Raw genomic sequence first — 23144 nt, forward strand, 5'->3', positions numbered from 1 at the left:
CCACCCACCCGCCCCTTCAACCACCGTCTGCCCCACCTGTGACAGAGACTGTAGGTCCCGCATTGGGCTCATCAGTCACCTGAGAACTAATTTTTAACATGGAAGCAAGTCATCCTCGGTTCCGAGGGACTGCCTAAGAAGAAGATACCATCCACAATCAGTATGAGTGCACAGATCTTTTCATACTATACCATTCCAGCATGAGAACGAGCTACTGTTGAGACATCACACTATCCACAATTCCAGTGCAGGCTGCTAAACGGTGTTTCCTTACATTTCTTATACCAATTTTCACCATTGATCACTACATTCTATGCATACTACCAATAAATCATTGTACATCAAAGATACATTCAAATGACAACAGAATAACAAAATAAACCTAACAATCATACACTTCCTTAAACACAAGCGACCTGATTGCTGTCATAAACTTCCCATTCATTTTTTTTATTACTATAAACACAAGTGATCAAGCTGACACATTCCAGCCCATTACAGATTCGGCTGACTGACTCTTACACATTCTATTATTTTTCTTTCCTCTGAAGATATCCTTACTTTAATATCCTCTTGGCCAATTTACAACTCATGGTCAGCAGAAAGCTGTTTTAACTATTAACTCATCGTGCGCTGGTCTCACAGACTGCACGGACAGAGAGATACCCAAGTAGTGTGAACCCTTGTTCCCACACTATGCAAATAAATTATGGTAGAATTACTGTAAGGTTTGATGCTGAAATACCCACTTTATATCACGTGAGTGCATTAACATCAGTTCAATGGCTAGCAATGTGGTTCTGCTTCTGATCAGATCTCCATATAACTGGTCATTATTGCAGTTATTTAGAGTCTATCGTGTCTCAGTATTTCACATACGATTAATTAACTTGATGGAAGCAAATTAAGCAAATGCAGCAGCTATTTTGCATACAGCAATACGATGTTTTTGGTAGAACTGATTGAGAGATGGAAGTATACCAGGACAGGGACAATAGGATAATCCCCTCCCCACTACAGTGCTAGAACATCCTTAATCACCCACCTGAACAACTGAAATAGGCAGACAGGGTCTTGATTTAATGCTTTGTATGCACTGGGATATTCAGATCTGGAGTGCAGATTGAATCCAAAATCTTCTGGTGCCAATTGTGGCTCATTGGGTAGAACCACTGCCTCTGAGTCAGAAGGTTGTGGGTTCAAGTCCCCACTCCAGAAACTTGAGCACCTAATCTTGGCTGACACTCCAGTGCAGTGCTGAGGGAGTGCTGCACCGTCAGAGGTGTGCCGTCTTTCAGATGAGATGTTAAAACGAGGCCCCGTCTGCTCTCTCAGGTGGACGTAAAATATCCCATGGCACTATTTGAAGAAGAGCAGGAAAGTTCTTCCTGGTGTCCTGGCCAATAGCTATTCCTCAACCAACATCTAAAAACAGATGATCTGGTCATTATCACATTGCTGTTTGTGGGAGCTTGCTGTGTGCAAATTGGCTGCCGCGTTTCCTACATTACAACAGTGACTACACTTCAAAAGTGCTTCATTGGCTGTTAAGTGCTTTGGGATGTCCTGCGCTCTTGAAAGGTGCTATATAAATGCAAGTCTTTTTTTTCTGACTCTGAGACAAGAGTAGTACCAACTGAGCCAAGCTGACATACTCCCTGAGAAAGGATTTAGGCAAAACGATTATGGCAGTCAAGTCTAATTTATTAGACGGTTTAATCATTTCTTTTTACAGCGCCTTTGAGGTCTTTTAGCTCCAAAACTGAACAGAGATTTGAAATAATTATGAATATGAATTGAAAATGAGTTTGGTGTTTGATATGCAAGCTGCTATCTACATCATTGGCATACTGGAGGCTGGCTGTGCATTGGCACAATCTGTAACCGTTTAAACAGATTCAGTTGGAACCAGATATTTTGACCAGCATATGAATAAATGACAAACTTGAAAAGGGCACTGTGATTAACACAGAATTGCATTCAGACACTGTTTCTGTCCAGTCTTCTTTGTTTCTAATGTAGTAAATTGGTTTTGAAATGTCAGTGCAGATCCAAAGGATAAATGCCACAGTCACAGTTGTATTCTCTATTCATTGTTGCAATCTACATTGTCATACCTATCTTGCTGCTGCCAGTCCCAACTTCAGATACATCTTGAATGATGTTACGGCAGGCAAGTTCAGCCTATACGTTTCTTCTTCTTCTTCTTAGGCAGTCCCTCGGAACCGAGGATGACATGCTTCCACGTTAAAAATGAGTTCTCAGGTGACTGATGAGTCCAGTGCGGGACCTACAGTCTCTGTCACAGGTGGGGCAGACGGTGGTTGAAGGGGCGGGTGGGTGGGGTGCTTGGGTTGACGTGCGCTCCTTCCGCTGTTTGCGCTTGGCTTCTGCTTGCTCCCGGCGAAGAGACTCGAGGTGTTCGGCGCCTTCCCGGATGCTTCTCCTCCACTTTGTGCGGTCTTGGGCCAGGGATTCCCAGGTGTCGGTGGGGATGTTGCACTTTTTCAAGGAGGCTTTGAGGGTGTCCTTGAAGCGTTTCCTCTGCCCACCTGGGGCTCTCTTGCGTGTCGGAGCTCCGAGTAGAGCGCTTGTTTTGGGAGTCTCGTATCGGGCATGCGGACAATGTCACCCGTCCATCAGAGCTGATGGAGCGTGGTCAAAGCTTCGATGCTGGGGATGTTGGCCTAAGCGAGAACACTGATGTGAGTGTTTGAAGACCAGGACCTCAAACCCGACACGAAGCTCATGGTCTGCAGAGCAGCAGTGATACCCGCCCTGCTGTGTGCCTCAGAGACATGGACCATATACAGCAGGCACCTCAAAGCACTGGAGAGGTACCACCAACGCTGCCTCCGCAAGATCCTGCAAACCCATTGGCAGGATAGGTGCACCAATGTCAGTATACATTTCTATAGCGCCTTTCACAACCTCAGAATGCACCAATGAGCTTTGCAGCAAACGAAGCACTTTTTTGAAGTGTCGTCGCCGTTGCAATGTAGGAAATGCGGCAGCCAGTTTGCACACAGCAAGCTCCCACAAACAGCCGCGTGATAATAACCAGATCATCTGTTTTTAGATGTTGGTTAAGGTTTAAATATTGGCCTCGGACACCGGGGAGAACTCCCCTGCGAAATAGTGGCCGTGGGATCGTTTACGTCCGCCTGAGAGAGCAGACAGGGCCTCGGTTTAACGTCTCATTCAAAAGACGGCACCTCCGACAGTGCGGCACTCCCCCAGCACTGCACTGGAGTGTCAGCCTAGATTTTTGTGCTCGAGTCTGTCACACACACTGGGCACATTGGGTTCCTCCCAAAATCGCAGGTGGATCTGTGATGCGTGACAAATCACGTTGGTGTCTGCACAACTTGACTTGTAGCCAGTATAACTCAAACAATTCATTTTGTATCTCCCTACTGAAGCATCATTGGTCAAGCTCAGGCTCAGAAGTGGTGTCTCTCAAAGCAACTTCAGTCCAACACCATGGCTCCGTGGGTAAATGCATTGCATAGTGTGTGACCGATCAGAAACTCAAGCTACAGACAAGCCACTTCACCAGTAAAAATACCAAGTTAAATCCAACCATAAAAAAGAGAGACCTGCATTTCTATAGCACCTTTCACGATCTCAGGACCTCCCAAAACACTTTACAGCCAATGAAGTACTTTTTTGAAGTGTAGTCACTGTTGTAATGTAGGAAACGCGGCAGCCAATTGCGCACAGCAAGCTCCCACAAACAGCAATGTGATAATGACCAGAAAATCTGTTTTAGTGGGGTTGATTTGAGGGATAAATATTGGCCAGGACACCGGGGATAACTCCCCTGCTTTTCTTCGAAATATTGCCACGGGATTTTGAGGGCAGGCGGGGCCTCGGTTAACGTCCCATCCGTAAGACGGCACCTCCGACAGTGCAGCGGAGGCTCCCTCAGCGCTGCGCTGGGAGTGTCAGCCTGGATTTTTGTGCTTAAGACTGGGACTTGAAACCCATGACCATCTGCCTCAGAGGTGAGAGTGCTACCCACTGAGCCACAGCTGACACTAAGCAGAAATAATCCCCGCTGGGGACAAGCGATCAGTACTCAGGTCTTTATCTTCAGTTGGCGGAGGGAAAATGTGGCTGTGTCTCGGATATTGTACTCTAGCTTTGGAAAGCTGAACCAATCAAATTTTAGACGGGCCAAAGGCAAATTCCAAGGTTATCCAAGCCGATCCTGGAAATGTCCATTGTAAAGAGGACCACTGCTTTGTACATAGGTGTACCACTTCTCAAAATTTGAGGAAGCTTTTCAATTCCTCATGTCATAAGGCTGCAGTCACGTTCTCCTCCATATGCCAAAGCAGTCCACTACACCACTGAAACCTGTTCTCCTTTCTCAGGATTTTTAAACCGAGGCCCTGTTTGCCCTCTCAGGTGGACGTAAAAGATCCTGTGGCCACTATTTCGAAGAAGAGCAGGGGAGTTATCCCCGGTGTCCTGGGGCCAATATTTATCCCTCAAATCAACCCCACTAAAACAGATGATCTGGTCATTATCACATTGCTGTTTGTGGGAGCTTGCTGTGCAAAAATCGGCTGCCACGTTTCCTACATTACAACAGTGACTACACTTCAAAAAGTACTTCATTGGCTGTAAAGCGCTTTGAGGCGTCCTGAGGTCGTGAAAGGCGTTATATAAATGCAAGTCTTTATTTTTTCTTTCATATCACATAGTTTTTATAAAAGCTTGAAGAGGAGAAGCTTGCAGGGCTCTGCGGAATAGGCAGGTGGATGCAACCAATTGGATAGCACGAGAAATCAGATGGTATGAGAGAGGCCCATTGCGTTGCTTGCTGGATAGAGGAGATGTTTCCACTTCTGAGAGAATCCAAAACAAGAGGGCCAGAAAGAGCAGTTAAGTCACTCATAAATCCAATAAGGCATTCAGGAGAAACCCCTCTTACCCCAGGGAGCGGTGAGAATGTGGAACTTGCTACCAAATGGAATAGTTGAGCTGAATAGCATAGCTGCATTTAAGGGGACGCTGGAGGGAGAAAGGAATAGAAGGATATGCTGATGGGGTGAGATGAAGAGGGGTGGGAGGAGGCTCGTGTGGAGCATAAACTCCGGCACGGAGCTGGTGAGCCTGTTTCTGTGTGTACATTCCATGTAATTTATGTTGTGTAAGCTCTTTCAAAGAGCTGGCACAGGCACCAGGGGCTGAATGGCCTCCTTCTGTGCTGTATCATTCTATGATTCTATGATTAACAGCACAGAAACTCGGCTCAACAGGTCTATGCCAGTGTTTGTGCTCCACACCAGCCTATTTCCACTCACCCCCATCAACATATCCTTCTATTCCCTTCTCTCTCAGGTGCTTATGATGCAATACAACGTGGATAAATGTGAGGTTATCCACTTTGGTGTCAAAAACAGGAAGGCAGATTATTGTCTGAATGGCAATAGATTGGGAGAAGGGGAAGTGCAACGAGACCTGGGTGTCCTTGTGCACCAGTCGCTGAAGGTAAGCATGCAGGTGCAGCAGGCGGTTAAGAAGGCAAATGGTATGTTGGCCTTCGTAGCGAGAGGGTTTGAGTACAGGAACAAGGATGTCTTGCTGCAGTTGTACAGGGCCTTGGTGAGACCACATCTTGAGTATTGTGTGCAGTTTTGGTCGCCTTATCTGAGGAAGGATTTCTTGCCCTGGAAGGAGTTCAGCAAAGATTCACCAGACTGATACCTGGGATGGCAGGAATGACGTATGAGGAGAGATTGGGTCGATTGGGCTTATACTCGCTGAGTTTAGAAGAATGAGAGGGGATCTCATTGAAACTTATAAAATTCTGACAGGACTGGACAGACTAGATGTAGGAAGGATGTTCCCGATGGTCGGGGAGTCCAGAACCAGGGGTCACAGTCTAAGGATAAGGGGTAAGCCATTTGGGACAGAAATTAGGAGGAATTTCTTCACCCAGAGAGTGGTGAACCTGTGGAATTCTCTACCACAGAAGACAGTAGAGGCAAATTCATTAAATATATTCAAGAAGGAGTTGGATATATTTCTTAAGGCTAAAGGGATCAAGGGATATGGGGAGAAGGCAGGGACAGGGTCCATGATCACATTGAATGGCGGAGCATGCTCGAGGGGCCGAATGGCCTACTCCTGCTCCGATCTTCTATGTTTCTATGTTATCTAGCTTCCCCTTAAATGCATCTATGCTATTTACCTCAACCACTCCCTGTGGTAGCAAATATATTGCATAGGAAGTGGGGTGGGGAGGGGAGGGGGTGGTAGTGGTAAAATAAACAAAGTGAGCCCTGAACTTATTCAGTGCAAGGGTTAGGCAACTGAACGAACGGCAGAATGTTGAGATATCACCCCGGCTGTGACGGAAATGATAAAACGGAGGAATTTTCATCTCCACCACATTTTTGACACATTTTTCAATCAAGGAGTTATCGGTTTTGTTGTTGCCAAGAACTGAATGTGCTCAATTTGCTTTCCTTCAGGACAAATGGCTGTTTCTTTACTGCACAATAAAAGCAAGGCGAGAGGATACATTGATTGCTGCCCTTGCTGAGGGAATAGCAGGAGTGGCTGACTGCCTGGCTAAAAAAGAAAGACTTGCATTTCTATAGCGCCTTTCACAACCACCAGACATCTCAAAGCGCTTTACAGCCAATGAAGTACTTTGGAAAGTGGAGTCACTGTTGAAACGCGGCAGCCAATTTGCGCACAGCAAGCTCCCACAAACAGCAATGTGATAATGACCAGATAATCTGTTTTTAATGGCCCAGAAATTAGGTTCGGGGGCTTGCCGCGCGTGCAAGCCCCCGACGTGCACTTACCCAGCGCGCTGACATTTCAATCCTGGCCCGCATTGCATTTCCTGTCACTGGCCCGCTTCAGGTCCTGCCGCGCTGTGCGTGCGTGATCCAGCGGCGTACTTAGTGCGATGAGCCGGCTGGGATCACGTGAGCACTGGGCAACCAATGGGAGGTTGCAAAAGTTCATTCATGAGTTTGATAGTAAGAACTGCCAAACTCATGAAAACTCCTGGCCCCAAAACACTACTTAAACTTGAAAGTAAATTTTAAAAAACATCGCACTACTTAAATAAACTATAAATAACTGTAAAAAACTATTTTAAACAATAATTTTAAATTTTGAAAACATTTATTATATAAAAAATCGGGGCTAAAAATACACTTACCTTACTGTAAAGTCTTCAAAAAAAATGAACCTGTGGAAAAAAATTCTAATTTTACTTAATAGACCACTTACCTGTTAAAAGTAAGTACTTACGGCTACTTTTTTCACACGTAAAAACCGGAGACTTTTCCCCACGGGCAACTCTTCAAAAAAAAGGGAAGTTCAGCGCACACGCGCTACCTGAAACCTTGCACGCGTTCCGCCTCTTAACCCCTTGGGTCAGAGGAGAGGAAATGCCGGTTTTCCCCACATGCGCTGTGCATGCTGAAAACCGGCAATTCCTCCGGGCCCACGCGCGAGTACCCCGTCCGTACTCACGCGTTGGGACAGGAATTACTGGCCCGTTATGTTGGTTGAGGGATAAATATTGGTCAGGACACCGGGGATAACGCCCCTGCTCGTCTTCGAAATAGTGCCGTGGGATCTTTTACGTCCACCTGAGAGAGCAGACAGGGCCTTGGTTTAACGTCTCATCTGAAAGACGGCACCTCCGACAGTGCAGCACTCCCTCAGCACTGCACTGGAGTGTCAGCCTAGCTTTATGTGCTCAAGTCTCTGGAGTGAGACTTAAACCCACAGCCTTCTGACTCAGAGGCAAACGTGCTACCCACTGAGCCACAGCTGACACTGATAGGAGGAAGCCAAACGGCAAGCTTTGAGGGACTCGGAAGGTACGCAAGTGTAACTAAAATAACGGCTTCAGTGCCTTCTGCGTTGTACAATTCTACGATTCTATGGTTCTAAGCATGCTCAAGGATATACTCATTATGATATAAAAACAGAAAACGCTGGAGATACTCAGCAGGTCAGGCAGCATCTGTGGAGAGAGAAACAGAGTTAACGTTTCAGGTCGATGACCCTTCGTCAGAACTGGAAAAAGCTGGAGATGGAACAGGTTTTTAAGCAAGTGTAGGGGCAGGGAAAGGGGGGAGGGGAGGAAAGAACAAAAGGGACGGTCTGTGATAGGATGGAAGGCAGGAGAGATTAAGAGACAAAAGGGATGATGGTGCGAGGCAAAAGGAGAGGTGATAGTTTGGGCTGTAGCAGTTTAACATTGACAGAACACTTCCTCAAAGGCTAGAATATAATTGGCCTTTAATACGCATTGTAAACTGGCAGGCTATGGGCAGAGCTCCCGTCAGGTGTTCAGAACAGGTAAGTGCAGCAAACCTCATTGGCATGAGTTTGCATGTGTCAATCAAGCTCTTGTACACTCTGTGCAAGAGCACTGCCTGCGAGCGTTAGAGGCCCCTGAGGAAATCACGTGATGCGCGGCCGCTGCAGGGCGCTGGTGCGACGTGGCAGCATGCCATTTCCTGACCTCACACCCCTCACCTCTCCAAGTAAGAAGGATTCCTACCAGTTGTAAATCTACCCTTGAATTTATTGCACTGTTTGAAGAACATGGAACATACTGCCAAATCATGGGGGGTGATTTTGCCAGCGTGGGGGAGGCGGGTTTGGAGGCGGGACTGCCGGGAAAATGGCAGAATCTGGGGGGCGGGTACCCATCCCGCCGCTAACCCGCCTCCGTGCCATCTTCCCAGGAGGCAGGTAGCCGACCCGCGCCGGGTCCTGTCTCCTGGAGGCAGGAAGGGGATAACAGCCACTTAACTGCCTGTTAACAGGCGCGGGCTTCCCGACGACAGGAAACCCTGCCAGGGTCAGCGAGGCGAGCAGTGGGTCTGCGGGGGTCGGAGGGGTGCAAAAGTGCGCTGTGGAGGTGAGTGATGGGTGCAAGTGTGGAGAGGTGAGTACGTGAGGTGAGTGGAAAGTCTTAGAAAATGTTTACTTACCTTTGTTTCTTCCTGCAGGCTTCAACAGTTGGGGAACCGGAGAGTCTCGCACCTCACCGGCAGAGATGACAGAATGGCTGCTGCGTTCTCCGATGCAACATCCATCTGATTTCTGCTCAGCAGATAGGTTTGATGGGTCTTGAATACAAGGACTCATCAAACTACAGAGATTGTCAGTGTTCGACAGCTTCACAGAGCTGTCAAATGATGACAATTCATCTGTCAAAAATTTTTGACAGATGAAACATCATACACTGACGTTCTCTGTCACCGGCTTCCCCTTAATCGGCCTGCTGAGCCCGCTGGGTCAAGGTCAATCAAGGAAAAATAGCGTGGGTTGGACACAAGTCGATGGAGGCGGGACTGAAACCCGACAAGCAGTAGTCCCGCCTCCAAAGCACCCCCATTGGCAAAAATCACCCCCGTCGTTTCCGGAGATGGACCACAAATGCTCACGCAACACCCAACGAGTTGAAATGCCTCTCTAAGCATTTCTGTAGTTAAACAATAGGCTTCGAGTAATAGCGTTCTTCGCTAGCTAATAAAGAAGATTGCAATTAGCACTCGACTCGTTATATTTACCTTCTGACTGCAATTGTGAAGTTAACAGCGACACTTTGCCAGAAACAAGTTGCCTCATTATAAAAATGCCGCTGATAGGACAAAGTTAATTGCCAAATGTAACTAATAACTAGTGCGGCATTCTGAGATCTCATGTTTTGGGGGTCATGCCTGGACATACTAATTACGACATCTTTTATCGTGTGTCAGCGGCCGCAGGTACGACTTTAATTTTCCTGCAGAGAATTCAGTCTGACAGCGCCTGTGTTAATTCTCCTCGGCGCGCCTGCTTACAGCAGAGATAAAATTCAGATCAGATCCCATTGATCCAAATGGAATTAGATCTCCCTCGTGTTTACATGACAGGCACTTCTCCTCAGCCAGGCAGGGCTGGTGCCTGCCCCCTGATCGAGCTGCAGTTCAATACGTGCATTGTGTGGCACAGCAGGGCAAGAGGTGGACTTGAATCACGCTAATTACTGAAGGCCAAGTTTACTTTGCTCAAATTAAGATCAGAGCAAACAAATTCTCGCCATTTGTACAACGCTTTTCCGATTTGGGAGATGTTAAATTCTGCAATAATGTCAAATTAACCGCTGCCATGGAAACAGAAAGAAAGAAAGAGAGACTTGCATTTCTATAGCGCCTTTCATGACCACCGGACGTCTCAAAGCGCTTTACAGCCAATGAAGTACTTTTTGAAGTGGAGTCACTGTTGTAATGTGGGAAGCGCGGCCGCCAATTTGCGCACAGCAAGCTCCCACAAACAGCAATGCGATAACGACCAGGTAATCTGTTTTTGTTATGTTGGTTGAGGGATAAATATTGGCCCCAGCACACCGGGGATAACTCCCCCCTGCTCTTCTTCGAAATAGTGGCCGGGGGATCTTTTACGTCCATCTGAGAGAGCAGACGGGGCCTCGGTTTAATGTCTCATCCGCAAGACGGGGTTTAAGTGATACCAGAATAGATAGTTGAACAGTTTGCCTTGTTAGAAGAAAATTTTTACAATTCCAATTCCCAGCCTCTTTTGGAAAAGCATTCCCATCATCTTTGGGCAGTCAAATAAGCAGCTTGATTAATGTGGTGGAAGCGATGAAAACGATAAGAATTCGTCATGCAGCACCGCGATTGTAGATTCCGGATAGTGCAACTTCAGTCTGATCTTCTAGGCATTGCTTGGTGTTTGGCTGTGTGTGACTATTCCAACGCACTCCCGGCCAGCCTCTCACCTTCTAATCTATGTAAACTTGAGGTCACCCAAAGCTCGGCTGCCCGTGTCCTAACTCGCACCAAGTCCCGTTCACCCATCCACCCCTGTGCTCGCTGACCTACATTGGCTCCCGGTTAAGCAGCGCCTCGATTTTAAAATTCTCATCCTTGTTTTCAAATCCCTCTATGGCCTCGCCCTCCCTCCCTATCTCTGTAATCTCCTTCAGCCCCACAAACCACCGGAGTTAGATATATTTCTTAAGGCTAAAGGGATCAAGGAATATGGGGAGAAAGCAGGGACAGGGTACTGAATTTGGATGATCAGCCATGATCTCATTAAATGGCGGAACAGGCTCGAGGGGCCGAATGGCCTACTCCTGCTCCTATCTTCTTTGTTTCTATGAGATATCTGTGCTCCTCTTGAGCATCCCAGATTTTAATCGCTCCACCATTGGCGGCCGTGCCTTCAGCTGCCTGGGCCTTAAACTCTGGAATTCCCTCCCTAAACCTCTCCGCCTCTCTCTGTCCTCCTTTAAGACGCTCCTTAAAACCGACCTCTTCGACCAAGCTTTTGGTCATCTAACCTCATTTCTCCTTACGTGGCTCGGTGTCAAATATTGGCCCTGGTGTTGCGATCGGAGGCTTCCCGCCGACGAAAGCCTTCGGCTAGCGAAAAGGATCCGCACCGATGTGCAGATTCTGCGCCCACGGAGAGTTGTGCTTTCATCCCGAGGACTCCGGGGCAGTGTATGACGTGACGGCACCCAGGAGCGCAGCGTGCGCGGAGCCTCGAGCTTCGCTCGTAGGGGAGACCCGCCCACAAGACCTGTCAAAATTTATATTTGCATAGGCCACACCCCCGTTTTTTTTTTTTGGACCTCTCCAGAGTCTTGACCATGGAGAGAAGCTGTTAATCTCACTGGTAAATTCTTTCTTTTTTTAGTTTTTAAAACATTTCGTAAACTTTTAGAAGATTTTACATGGATTTTAAATAGTTTTAAAGACTTTTAAAGAGAGTTAAAGCAAGTTAAAGGAGGAAAAATTCGGTGGCTTTGCGCCTCCCGTTAGCGCCCTGATGGGGCGCAAAGCAAGTCGCGCCCGGGCGCGGCACCGCCAACGCCTCCCGCGAAATTCAGCTATTGCGGTTATACAATAGACTCAAACAACCTGGTTTCCTGCAGACCCGAGGTGATCAAGCTTGGCCTCCATAGGTGTTGGACTTCCGACTGTCCCGTGAACCCTAACTCAAGAAGGCTGTTAGCTGTTCTTTGTATCCCCCTTTAATGTGAGTCATATCACACGATGCCCAGAATGTATATTGAAGCGAGGTTCCTTCTCATCAAACCACCAGACTTGACACAATAGCCATCTTGATGGTTTAACTGTTAATCAGTTCAACCTGACATGCGGCCTTAATATTACAAAAGGAACAGGGCGACCCAGACAATCCCAGATAGTTAATGTGATGGTCCTTGGGTGCTTCCATTGTTCTGGTCAATACCTGATATTCGCATCTCACATGGGATGTAGCCAACATGTCTGCTCGTTGCTACTTCCATTGTTCTGACTAATCTCCAACATTAGCATATCCTAGTTGGACAATGGCTGAGAGATATGATGGGACACCTGACACAGAAGCAATGTTCTAACAGTGCGGGTCTTTGAGCGTGTTTGAAGGCCCTCCTTTAACATGTCATATAGTCGGCCGATTGCCTCTTTGCTAAAGTGCAGCCTCCTCACACACAACTCCTCCGACAGCATCTCAAAAGACAGCCTCTCCCTGTACACTCTCTCGGGTGGGTAGTAGTTCCTCCTGATCAGGCGACGGTGATGGTTCTTTGTGCTCTTTGTTGTTCCCGTTCGTCCATCACTCCTGTGCTCGCTGACCTACATTGGCTCCCGGTTAAGCAACGCCTCGATTTCAAAATTCTCATCCTTGTTTTCAAATCCCTCCATGGCCTCGACCCCTCCCTATCTCTGTAACCTCCTGCAGCCCCACAACCCCCCGAGATATCTGCGCTCCTCTAATTCTGCCCTCTTGAGCATCTCTGATTATAATCACTCAACCGTTGGTGGCCGTGCATTCTGTTCCCTGGGCCCTAAGCTCTGGAATTCCCTCCCTAAACCTCTCCACCTCGCTACCTCTCTCTCCTCCTTTAAGACGCTCCTTAAAACCTACCTCTTTGACCAAGCTTTTGGTCACCTGCCCTAATTTCTCCTTATGTGGCTCGGTGTCTATTTTTTTTTTGTCTTGAAATACTCCCATGCAGCGCCTTGGGACGTTTTACTACGTTAAAGGCGCTATATAAATACAAGTTGTTGTTATTGTTATTCCCTAGTGTTTTCGATTATGTGTGCCAGAATCACACATAAGATCTGGGCGACATCGGCAAGAGGCATGTTTCTCCTTCACAGGCTTCCTCTTTAAACAGATGCAGTACATGTAGGGAAAAAATGGAAAGAGTTGTAAAAGTCATTTTAATAAAGTGAGTGGGTAGAAATTCACGTCGATGTGAAACGGGCGGTACCGGATCAGGCACACGTCACACCTGCCTGATGAATATCACCGCCCAAGACGAATTTCTAAGGGGGGAAAAATTCAGTTGGTTTGCGCCTCCTGTTAGCGCCTTAAGAGGGCGCTAATGGGGCATAAAGCAACTCGCGCCCGGGCGCGGCGATGTTTGCGCCGCTCGCGAAATTAACTAGACATTTTGCGGTGGCGCTAAACACTACCGCCACGATCTCCTGTGCCGGCAGATCGTGACGTCAGTCAAGTGCGCAACGCCCCGATAGCACCCCGGACCGGATATTCAGTGGCGCCCCCTGCCTTACCGCCTGCCGCTAGCAACGACAGGTTGAGCGGAGCGTTTTACAGTCAGGAAGGGACTGGGGGAGCGCTATTGAAAGGCGACTGCTTCCTGCCTTTTTTTGTTGGTGACATTTTTGCACCACGCATTCTGAGAGAGAGAGAGAGACTTCTGGAGAGATTCAACGCTGTGTGAAGGAGTTTTGGGTTCTGAGCAGCACTTTGCAGGTTCATTTTGATTTGCCCTTCCTTGTATCGATTTAGAAGAGACTGTGGGGGCTGCACTCTGAGCTCTTTCCCTGGGCCTCTCCATTGTTCTTTCCAGCAGATTTGATGTACAGGTCTCTCCAGGCTGAGATTCAAGGCTGCAATGAGCAGGGTGTGGCTGGAGAGCAAGATCGACCCTCCCCTTTAAGAACTGGCCGGTGCCAGTGTGTCTGTGTTCCATTGCTGACTGACATCACATGAGCTTCGCCAGCGCTCTGAGGTAGCATCTCGCTCCTCGGCATTAGCGCCTCAAGAGAGGTGTGTAGCGCCTGATTTAGTGCTCCAATCACCTCCGGGGCGATAAAAGCCAAGTTTGCAGTCGGAGGCGATAATTAGCGGAAGACGCTGAACTTTGCGCCTGGTCGATAATCGCGCCCCAAACGGGGCGATACCGAATTTTTCCCCCTTAAAATTTTTACAAAGTCATACATTGGCCCTGAAATTCGGATCCGGAGCTTGCCACGCGTGCAAGCCCCCGATGTTCACTTACCCGGCGCGCTGACATTTCAATCCTGGCCCACATTGCATTTCCTCTCACTGGCCCGCTTGAGGTCCTGCCGCGCTGTGCGTGCGTGACCCAGCGGCGTACTTAGTGCGATGAGCCGGCTGGGATCACGTGAGCACAGGGCAACCAATGGGAGGTTGCAAAAGTTCATTCATGAGTTTGACAGTAAGAGCTGTCAAACTCATGAAAACTCCTGGCCCCAAAACACTACTTAAACCTGAAAGAAAATTTAAAAAAACATTGCACTACCTAAATGAACCATAAAGAACTCTGAAAAACTATTTTAAAGAATAATTTTAAAATTTGAAAAAAAAATTTATATAAAAAATCGGGGCTAAAACTAAACTTACCTTACTGTAAATTCCTTAAAAATAACAAACCTGTGGAAAAAAAAATTCTCAATTGTATAATAGACCACTTACCTGTAAAACTAAGTACTTACGTGTGGTTTTTCAATGCGTAAATACCGGAGGCCTTTACACACACGCAACTCTCTAAAAATAGAGGAAATCCAAGTCGCACGCACTGCCCAATACCGCGCACGCGTTCAGCCTCTTAACCCCTTGGGTCAGAGGACAGGAAATGCCGGTTTTCAGCGCATGCGCTGTGCATGCTGAAAACCGGCAATTCCTCCGGGCACACGCATGAGTACCCCGTCCTTAGTCACGCGTTGTGCCCGGAATTACTGGGCCATTAAATTTTTAAAACAGCATATAAAAAGCTAACATTTAAAACATTCATATAGTCTGGCATAATTATTTTAAACATTAGCAAAATCATTTTTAAACAGTCTTTTTCAAGTTTGAAAAAAAATTGAAATCTCATGGAATAGAATGCTGACCTTGCTCACGGCGAGTGTTCCTCTTTAAACTACCTACACTCCTCAGAACAAGAGCCAAAACCAATGAGATGTTTAACAAATTAAAGTTGTTAAAAACTTAAATCAGGCTTTGTACCAAGAACTTTGTTCACTTTCACAGCTTAAAGCAGTCCCGTTTTCCCCCCCCCTCCCACACCCCCCCACCCCCCGACTTCCAGCTCTTCTCCCTGCTCCTTCTTCAGGTAGAATGCAGGCTGCATGCCGGCTTTTATCTGTCGCAGCAGTTTCACCCGTAGCTGCTGGCCAGTAGTTGACAAAGGTTCGCCAATCTGTGCCGGCACAGCTACCTCTCCCGGGGATGCGGAGGATCTGTCAAGATGACTCTTGACGGATCGCGAGTTCCGTGTTTTAGCGCGCGCCTGAACCCGGAACTTGCGCGGCCTCGACGGGCGCGCGCGCACCTTGTACGTACCCGTAGGGATCACAAAACTATGGCCCATTTGTTTTATAACGTCCCTGTGAAGCGCCTTGGGACATTTTACTATGTTAAACACGTTATAGAAAGAAAGAAGAAAGAAAGACTTGCATTTATATAGCGCCTTTCACAACCACCAGACGTCTCAAAGCGCTTTACAGTCAATTAAGTACTTTTTATTGGAGTGAAGTCACTGTTGTAATGTGGGAAACGCGGCAGCCAGTTTGCGCACAGCAAGGTCCCACAAACAGCAATGTGATAATGACCGGATCATCTGTTTTAATGATGTTGATTGAGGGATAAATATTGCCCGGAACACCGGTGAGAACTCCCCCTGCTCTTCTTCGAAATAGTGCCATGGGATCTTTCACACCCACCTGAGAGAGCAGACGGGGCCTCGGTTTAATGTCTCATCCGAAAGATTGCACCTCCGACAGTACAGCACTCCCTCAGCACTGCACTGGAGTGTCAGCCTGGATTTAGAAACGTAGAAACATAGAAGATAGGAGCAGGAGTACGCCATTCGGCCCCTCGAGCCTGCTCCACCATTTAATGAGATCATGGTTGTGTGATGAAATATATGCCTTCATCAGCCCATGTGTTTTACCTGCTTGTATTGTGTGAACCGCCCCCTTTTGTTCCTATTGTGTGTATTGGCTACGCCCCTGTCTTTTGCCATATAAAGGTCTCAAGAGCTGTATGAGTCATTCCTACCAGACGAACCCGATGTGGGAAGACCTGCAATGCTGCAATGTTCTTAGTGATTAAAAGCCTTCAGTTGAATCCTTGCCTTTGAGTTATTGATGGCATATCAGGTTGATCATCCAAACTCAGTACCCTGTCCCTGCTTTCTCCCCATATCCCTTGATCCCTTTAGCCTCAAGAAATATATCCAACTCCTTCTTGACTATATTTAATGAATTGGCCTCAACTGCCCTGTGTGGCAGAGAATTCCACAGGTTCACCACTCTCTGGGTGAAGAAATTCCTCCTCATCTCTGTCTTAAATGGCTTACCCCTTATCCTTAGACTGTGACCCCTGGTTCTGGACTCCCCCGCCATTGGGAACATCCTTCCTGCATCTAGTCTGTCTAGTCCTGTTAGAATTTTATAAGTTTCAATGAGATCCCCTCTCATTCTTCTAAACTCTAGTGAATTTATGTGCTCAAGTTCCTGGAGTGGGATACAAATACAAGTTGTGGTTGTAGGTGTCTTTTAAAAGAGTGAGATTCACCATCAAGTTCCCTTTTTAAAAAAAATCCGGCTTAAAGAAATTTCAACAACATTCAGGTTCCCTTGTTGAGGCTCGAAACATCTTCCAGCAAGAGCAGTGGGCATCACAGAATGCGAGAAATGTCAGTACGGGTGAAGGCCATTTGGTTCATTGAGCCTGTGCTGCTGTCAGGAGCTGTCTACTCTAATCCCAATTCCTCTGCCCTTTACCTTAACCTTTAATATATATTTTTTCTCCAGGCATTTAATTCCCTTTTAAACATTGCGATTGGCTTGGTTTCAACAGCCACTTGTGGTCATAATTTAATGTTCAAAATTAGCCATTTGTGTAAAATTTAAAAATCCTAACCTTGCCTTTATGCATACTTTGTAAAATGATGCCCTCCTGTTAACGATGTGCCAGCCACGACATATAACCTTTCAATATTTACCCTCTCAAACTCTTTCAAAAAGTTCTGAGGAAGGGTCATCGACCGGAAACGTGAACTCTGTTTCTCTCTCCACAGATGCTGCCTGATCTACTGAGTATTTCCAGCGTCTTGTGTTTATATTTCAAAAATGTTGTTCACTTCCGTCAGATCCCTGGTTAACCTTCCCAGCGAGAACAGCCACAGTTTGTCTTGTCTCTATGGGGGAGACAAGAATGGAGAAAGGTGAGAATATACAGCAGGCCCACCAGTAGAAGGCGAGAAGGACAATAATGTACTGGTGCAATCCATCAACGAAAATTACTGGAAAAATATCTGGGAAAGAGCAGATTGAAGGTAGGTATAGATGATAATTCTCAATGTAATATGATGGTTTATATGCTGATAAAACCATGGATAATGCATCTCTGAAAGTGATCTGTGCTGAATAGTGTAGGCTGTAATATCTCTGTAACCTCCTCCAGCCCCACAACCCTCCGAGATCTCTGCGCTCCTCTGATTCTGGCCTCTTGAGCATCCCTGATTTTAATCGCTCCACCATTGGCGGCCGTGCCTTCAGCTGCCTGGGCCCTAAGCTCTGGAATTCCCTCCCTAAACCTCTCCGCCTCGCTACCTCTCTTTCCTCCTTTAAGACGCTCCTTTAAAACCTACCTCTTTGACCGAGCTTTTGATCATTTGTCCTAATTTCTCCTTATATGGCTCGGTGTCAAATTTAGTTTGATAACAGTCCTGTGAAACGCCTTGGGACGTTTTACTACATTAAAGGCGCTATAGAAATGCAAGTTGGATTAATGTTTGGAGTTTTGCTTGCTTAACTTTGTGAGTTGGAGAGAAGTTGTACAGAGTTTTACTTGTGGTTGATTGCCTCACTCTATCATTCTGAAAGAAATCATGAATTGGAAGAAATAACTTGAGACAAAAAAGTCTCCAGTCTGGTGTTTGAATAACTGGATAGACGCTTCGAATTTGCTGATGTTCTTGGTTCCCTGCGGATGTTCTAACATTCTGCACCGTGGCGGTGACCCTGTTTCCAGACTCGCTGTCTGCTGTTTGTGTGCTAGAAAGGTTGTTGACTGTACCTTTGATAATCTACCCTAGGCCCACCCCTGTGAAGAGAGTAGAAGAGATATCTAAAGAGCTTTTAGCTCAGATGGTGAAGGGAAGGGAAGAGCTGATGGTGCACGCCAGCCGCCTGTCCAATCAGGACCGACACCAGCTGCTTGTCACAGTCGTATGCCTACACATGTCTATCTTGATTGCGTGTTGTACTTGACTTAAACTGCCGCTCCTCAATAAAATGCCTTACAACTCCATAGGCCCTTTGGGTGATCTGTGTGTGACCCGCGATCCAAATCTTACAATTCTATTGAGTGGGTTCGGCAGAGTCCATGACAGGACACTTGTACATAGCCTATAGTGGGATGGTTTTGTCTCTTCTTTTGTTAAAACATTTCTATAATTGCGGGTGCCGGTTTAAACTCCGCCACCTCATGCCTTTGCTGTCAGAAGCCTTCCCCACGCTGAGAGCAAAGATGATACCGGTACTCCACGATTAAACAAATATATTTTATAAAATTTTTTTTTAAAAGGCAGAATTTCCCATCAGATGAACCTTTATTATCAAATTAGATCCGCCTTTCGGATGAGACGTTAAACCAAGGCCCCGTCTGCTCTCTCAGGTGGACGTAAAAGATCCCATGGCCACTATTTCGGAGAATAGCAGGGGCAGTTCTCTCTGGTGTCCTGGGGAAAATATTTATCCCTCACTCGGCACCTAAAAAACAGATGATCCGGTCATTATCGCATGGCTGTTTGTGGGAGCTTGCTGTGCGCAAATTGGGTGCCGCGTTTCCCACATTACAGCAGTGACTCCACTTCAAAAAAAAGTACTTCATTGGCTGTAAAGCGCTTTGGGACGTCCTGAGGTCGTGAAAGGTGCTATAGAAATGCAAGGCTTTCTTTCTTCATACCCCTTTCCAGTTAATGTCTGGCATTTGTGCCGTGCTTTTATTTCCGGAGATTGGAATGGAAAGCTGTGTTTAGCTCACTTATATTTTCATGCAGCATATCGCTGTTAATCTGATGCTCCATCTGTTGTTATTTTTATCTATTTGCCCTTTGAATTAATAGATAAACCACAAACAACAGGGGTTTTATTGCGCAATGAATAGCTCTGGATGTATAATAGTTGCCACGTGAGTAGTTTCTGTCGTGCAGCCTTTTGTATGGCAATTGTTGCTGATTTACAGATTTGGAAAAGGAGTTTCCATTTGGGGGAATGAGAGTTTATTGATACTCCCAACATTCACAAATCAGTAGCCAATTGTACTTTACAGCGTGGCACAGGTTATCGAGCAGTTATATCTTAGTTAGCAAGCAGATATACAACCTGGCGTTTCTATCCACGATCGCGCGGTGATCAGACCCAGGTCGCTCGGGTATTCCTGGTGAGCGGTCCAGCAGCCCCGAGATGTTCCTTTCACCCACAGTTGTGCCGACCCTTTTCTATCTCAGGGCTGGATTTTGCCAATGGGGAGCTTTTGGAGGCGGGACTCCCACTTGTTGGATTTCAGCCCCGCCTCCATCGATTTCTGGCCAACCCATGTTATTTTCCCTTGACTGACCTTGTTAAGCCCGCCCAGCGGGCTTAGCAGGCCAATTAAGGGAAAGCCGATTACAGAGAACGTCAGCGTATGACGTTTCATCTGTCAAAACAGATGAATTGTCATCGTTTGACAGCTCTGTGAAGCTGTCAAACACTGACATTCTCTGTAGTTTGATGAGTTCTTGAATTCAAGGCCCCATCAAACCTCTTTCTTTTGTAGAAATTAGATGGTTGTTGCATTGGAGAATGCAGCGGCCGTCTGTCATCTCTGCTGGTGAGATGTGAGACTCTCCGGATCCCAACTGTTGAAACCTGCAGGAAGAAACAAACGTGAGTAAACATTTACTAACACTTTCCACTCACCTCACATGCTCACCTCTCCACACTTGCACCCGTCACTTACCTCCACAGCGCACTTTTGCACCCCGCAGACCCCCGCAGACCCACTGCTCGCCTCGGGGCGGGGTTCGCAGCCTTCGGGAAGCCCACACTTGTGTGGGTAAAATGGGGATAATCCTCTTATCTGCCTGTTAACTACCCGTTAACAGGCAGTTAAGTGGCTGTAATCCCCTTCCCGCATCCAGGAGACGGGATCCGGCGCGGGTCGGCTACCCGCCTCTGGCAGGATGGCACTGAGGCGGGTTGGGGACGGGATGGGTACCCGCCCCCAGATTCTGCCATTTTCTCGGCAGTCCCGCCTCCGAACCCACCTCCCCAGGGCTGGCAGATCGCACCCTAGATTGCCGAGGGTATCACCGGTGTCCTTTTCTGCGAGGCAGCTCCCTGCCTTGCGGTTGACAGTCATCCCTGCAGAGGTCTCGGTGCTGCTAACAACCCTGACCCTCGTTAGAAGACCATGGCTGATTTTTGCACTGGGCTGCAGTTTGCACGAGCTGGAACAATTGGTCGCGTTAGCCAGCTAGCAAAGGTCAGAATGCAGCAGTCAGAGCTCTTAGCCTGACGTATCTAGCCATTATTTTACAAGAATTAAGACTGGCACATATATGAGGTGCGCAAATTCTAAACGTAGACAATTATGGGCACTTAATGCCCTTTGATCGACACAGGCTGCCTTGCAAAATCATCCACAAGAAAAATCTTCACAATCTTGCATGGAAACAGTATTAGCAGGCAGTGACGGTTGCCATGTTTACCGATATGCCTTTTTTTTAACAGCAGACAGTCAATAACGTGAACTCAAAATGCTGGTCTGTTCCATATCTATATAAACCTGACAGATTCAAAATGGTAATTTTATTGCATTTGTGGTGGTAAGATTTACAAAGCACGTCTGCACATAACACAGACACACAACAGAGTAAGGGTGCTTCCATTATCATGGGGACGCATCCCAGGAAACTGGGAGTGCCCCATGATTTTGTGTCCATTCGTTGCTACGGATGGCAAATCTTGGGCTGCACACCCATTTCCCAAGGTGGTGGGGGTCTGGAACTCACTGTCTGAAAGGGTGGTAGAGGCAGAAACCCTCATCGCTTTTAAAAAGTTCTTGGATATGCACTTTGAAATGCCGTAACATAGAAAACGTAGAAAAATAGGAGCCGGGGTAGGCCATTCGGCCCTTCGAGCCTGCTCCACCATTCAATATGATCATGGCTGATCCTCTATCTCAATACCATATTCCCGCGCTCTCCCCATACCCCTTGATGCCTTTTGCATCTAGAAATCTATCCATCTCCTTCTTAAATATATTCAGTGACTTGGCATCCACAGCCTTCTGTGGTAGAGAATTCCACAGGTTCACCACCCTCTGAGTGAAGAAATTTCTCCTCATCTCAGTCCTAAATGGCTTACCCTGTATCCTGAGACTGTGACCCCTCGTTCTAGACCCCACAGCCAGGGGAAACATCCTCTCTGCATCCAGTCTGTCTAGCCCTGTCAGAATTTTATACATTTCAATGAGATCCCCTCTCATTCTTCTAAACTCTAGTGAATACAGGCTTAGTCGGCCCAATCTCTCCTCATACGACAGTCCTGCCATCCCAGGAATCAGTCTGGTGAACCTTCGCTGCCCTCCCTCCATGGCAAGTCTATCCTTTCTTAGGTATGGAGACCAAAACTGCACAGTAACCTACAAGACTACGGACCAAGAGCTGGAAAATGGGATTAGGCCGGATAGCTCTAGACACGATGGGCCGAATGGCCGCCTTCCGTGCTGTAAATTTCTATGATTCTAAGATTCAATACTACTGAGCACCATGGATGGTGGGAAAACCACTCTTATCTTAGACAGTAATCACATTGCAATAGGCTCACGAGAACCTCATGAGAACCTATCAGAGGTACAGTGAGCTATAAAATGCCTGAATCAAGCACATGGGTCAACATGAATACCAGGGTCAGTTTGGTGCAGTTGGTAGCACTTCTGTCTCTGAGCCAGGTGGTCGTGGGTTCAAACCCTACTTCAGACTTGAGCGCAAAATCTAGGCTGCCACGTCAGTGCAGTACTGAGGGAGCGCTGCACTCTTGGAGGTGCCGTCCTTCAGATTAAAAGAAAAAAAGACTTGTATTTCTATCGCACCTTTCACTACCTCAGGACGTCCCAAAGCGCTTTACAGCCAATGAAGCACTTTACTGGTGTGGTCACAGAGGCTCTGTCTGCATGCTCAGGTGGACATAAAAGATGCCCTGGTGTGGTGACGATGAGCAGTGAGTTCCCCTCGGGGCCTGGCAAAAATCCCACCCTCAGCCAACACCACAAAAACAGATTATCTGCTCACTCGGTTCCAGGGATGAGGGATTACACTTACTTGGTAGACTGGAGATAGCTGGGGTTGTTCTCCTTGGAGCAGAGAAGGCTAAGAGGAGATTTGATTGAGGATAAAATCATGAAGGGTTTAGATAGAGTAAATAAAGAGAAACTATCTCCAATGGCTGAAGGCTCGATAATCAGAGGGCACAGATTTAAGGTGATTGGCCAAAGAACCAGAGGCGACAGGAGGAAAAGCTTTTTTACGCAGCGTGTGATTAGGATTTGGAATGCGCTGCCTGATAGGGTGGTGGACACAGATTCAATAGTAGCCTTCAAAAGTGAATTGGATAAATACTTGAAGGAGAAAAAATTGCAGGGATTTGGGGAAAGAGCGGGGGAGTGGGACTGACTGGAATGCTCTTCGAAAGAGCCGGCGCAGACTCAATGGGCCGAATGGCCTCCTTCTGTGCTGCGCTATTCTATGATTCTCTGACTCCTTTGACTTTTGTGGGGCCTTGCTGTGCGCAGATTGGTTT

This window comes from Somniosus microcephalus, chromosome 30 (assembly GCF_052327205.1).
Source record: "Somniosus microcephalus isolate GS21.2 chromosome 30, FLI_Smic_1.0, whole genome shotgun sequence".
Taxonomy (NCBI): Eukaryota; Metazoa; Chordata; class Chondrichthyes; order Squaliformes; family Somniosidae; genus Somniosus; species Somniosus microcephalus.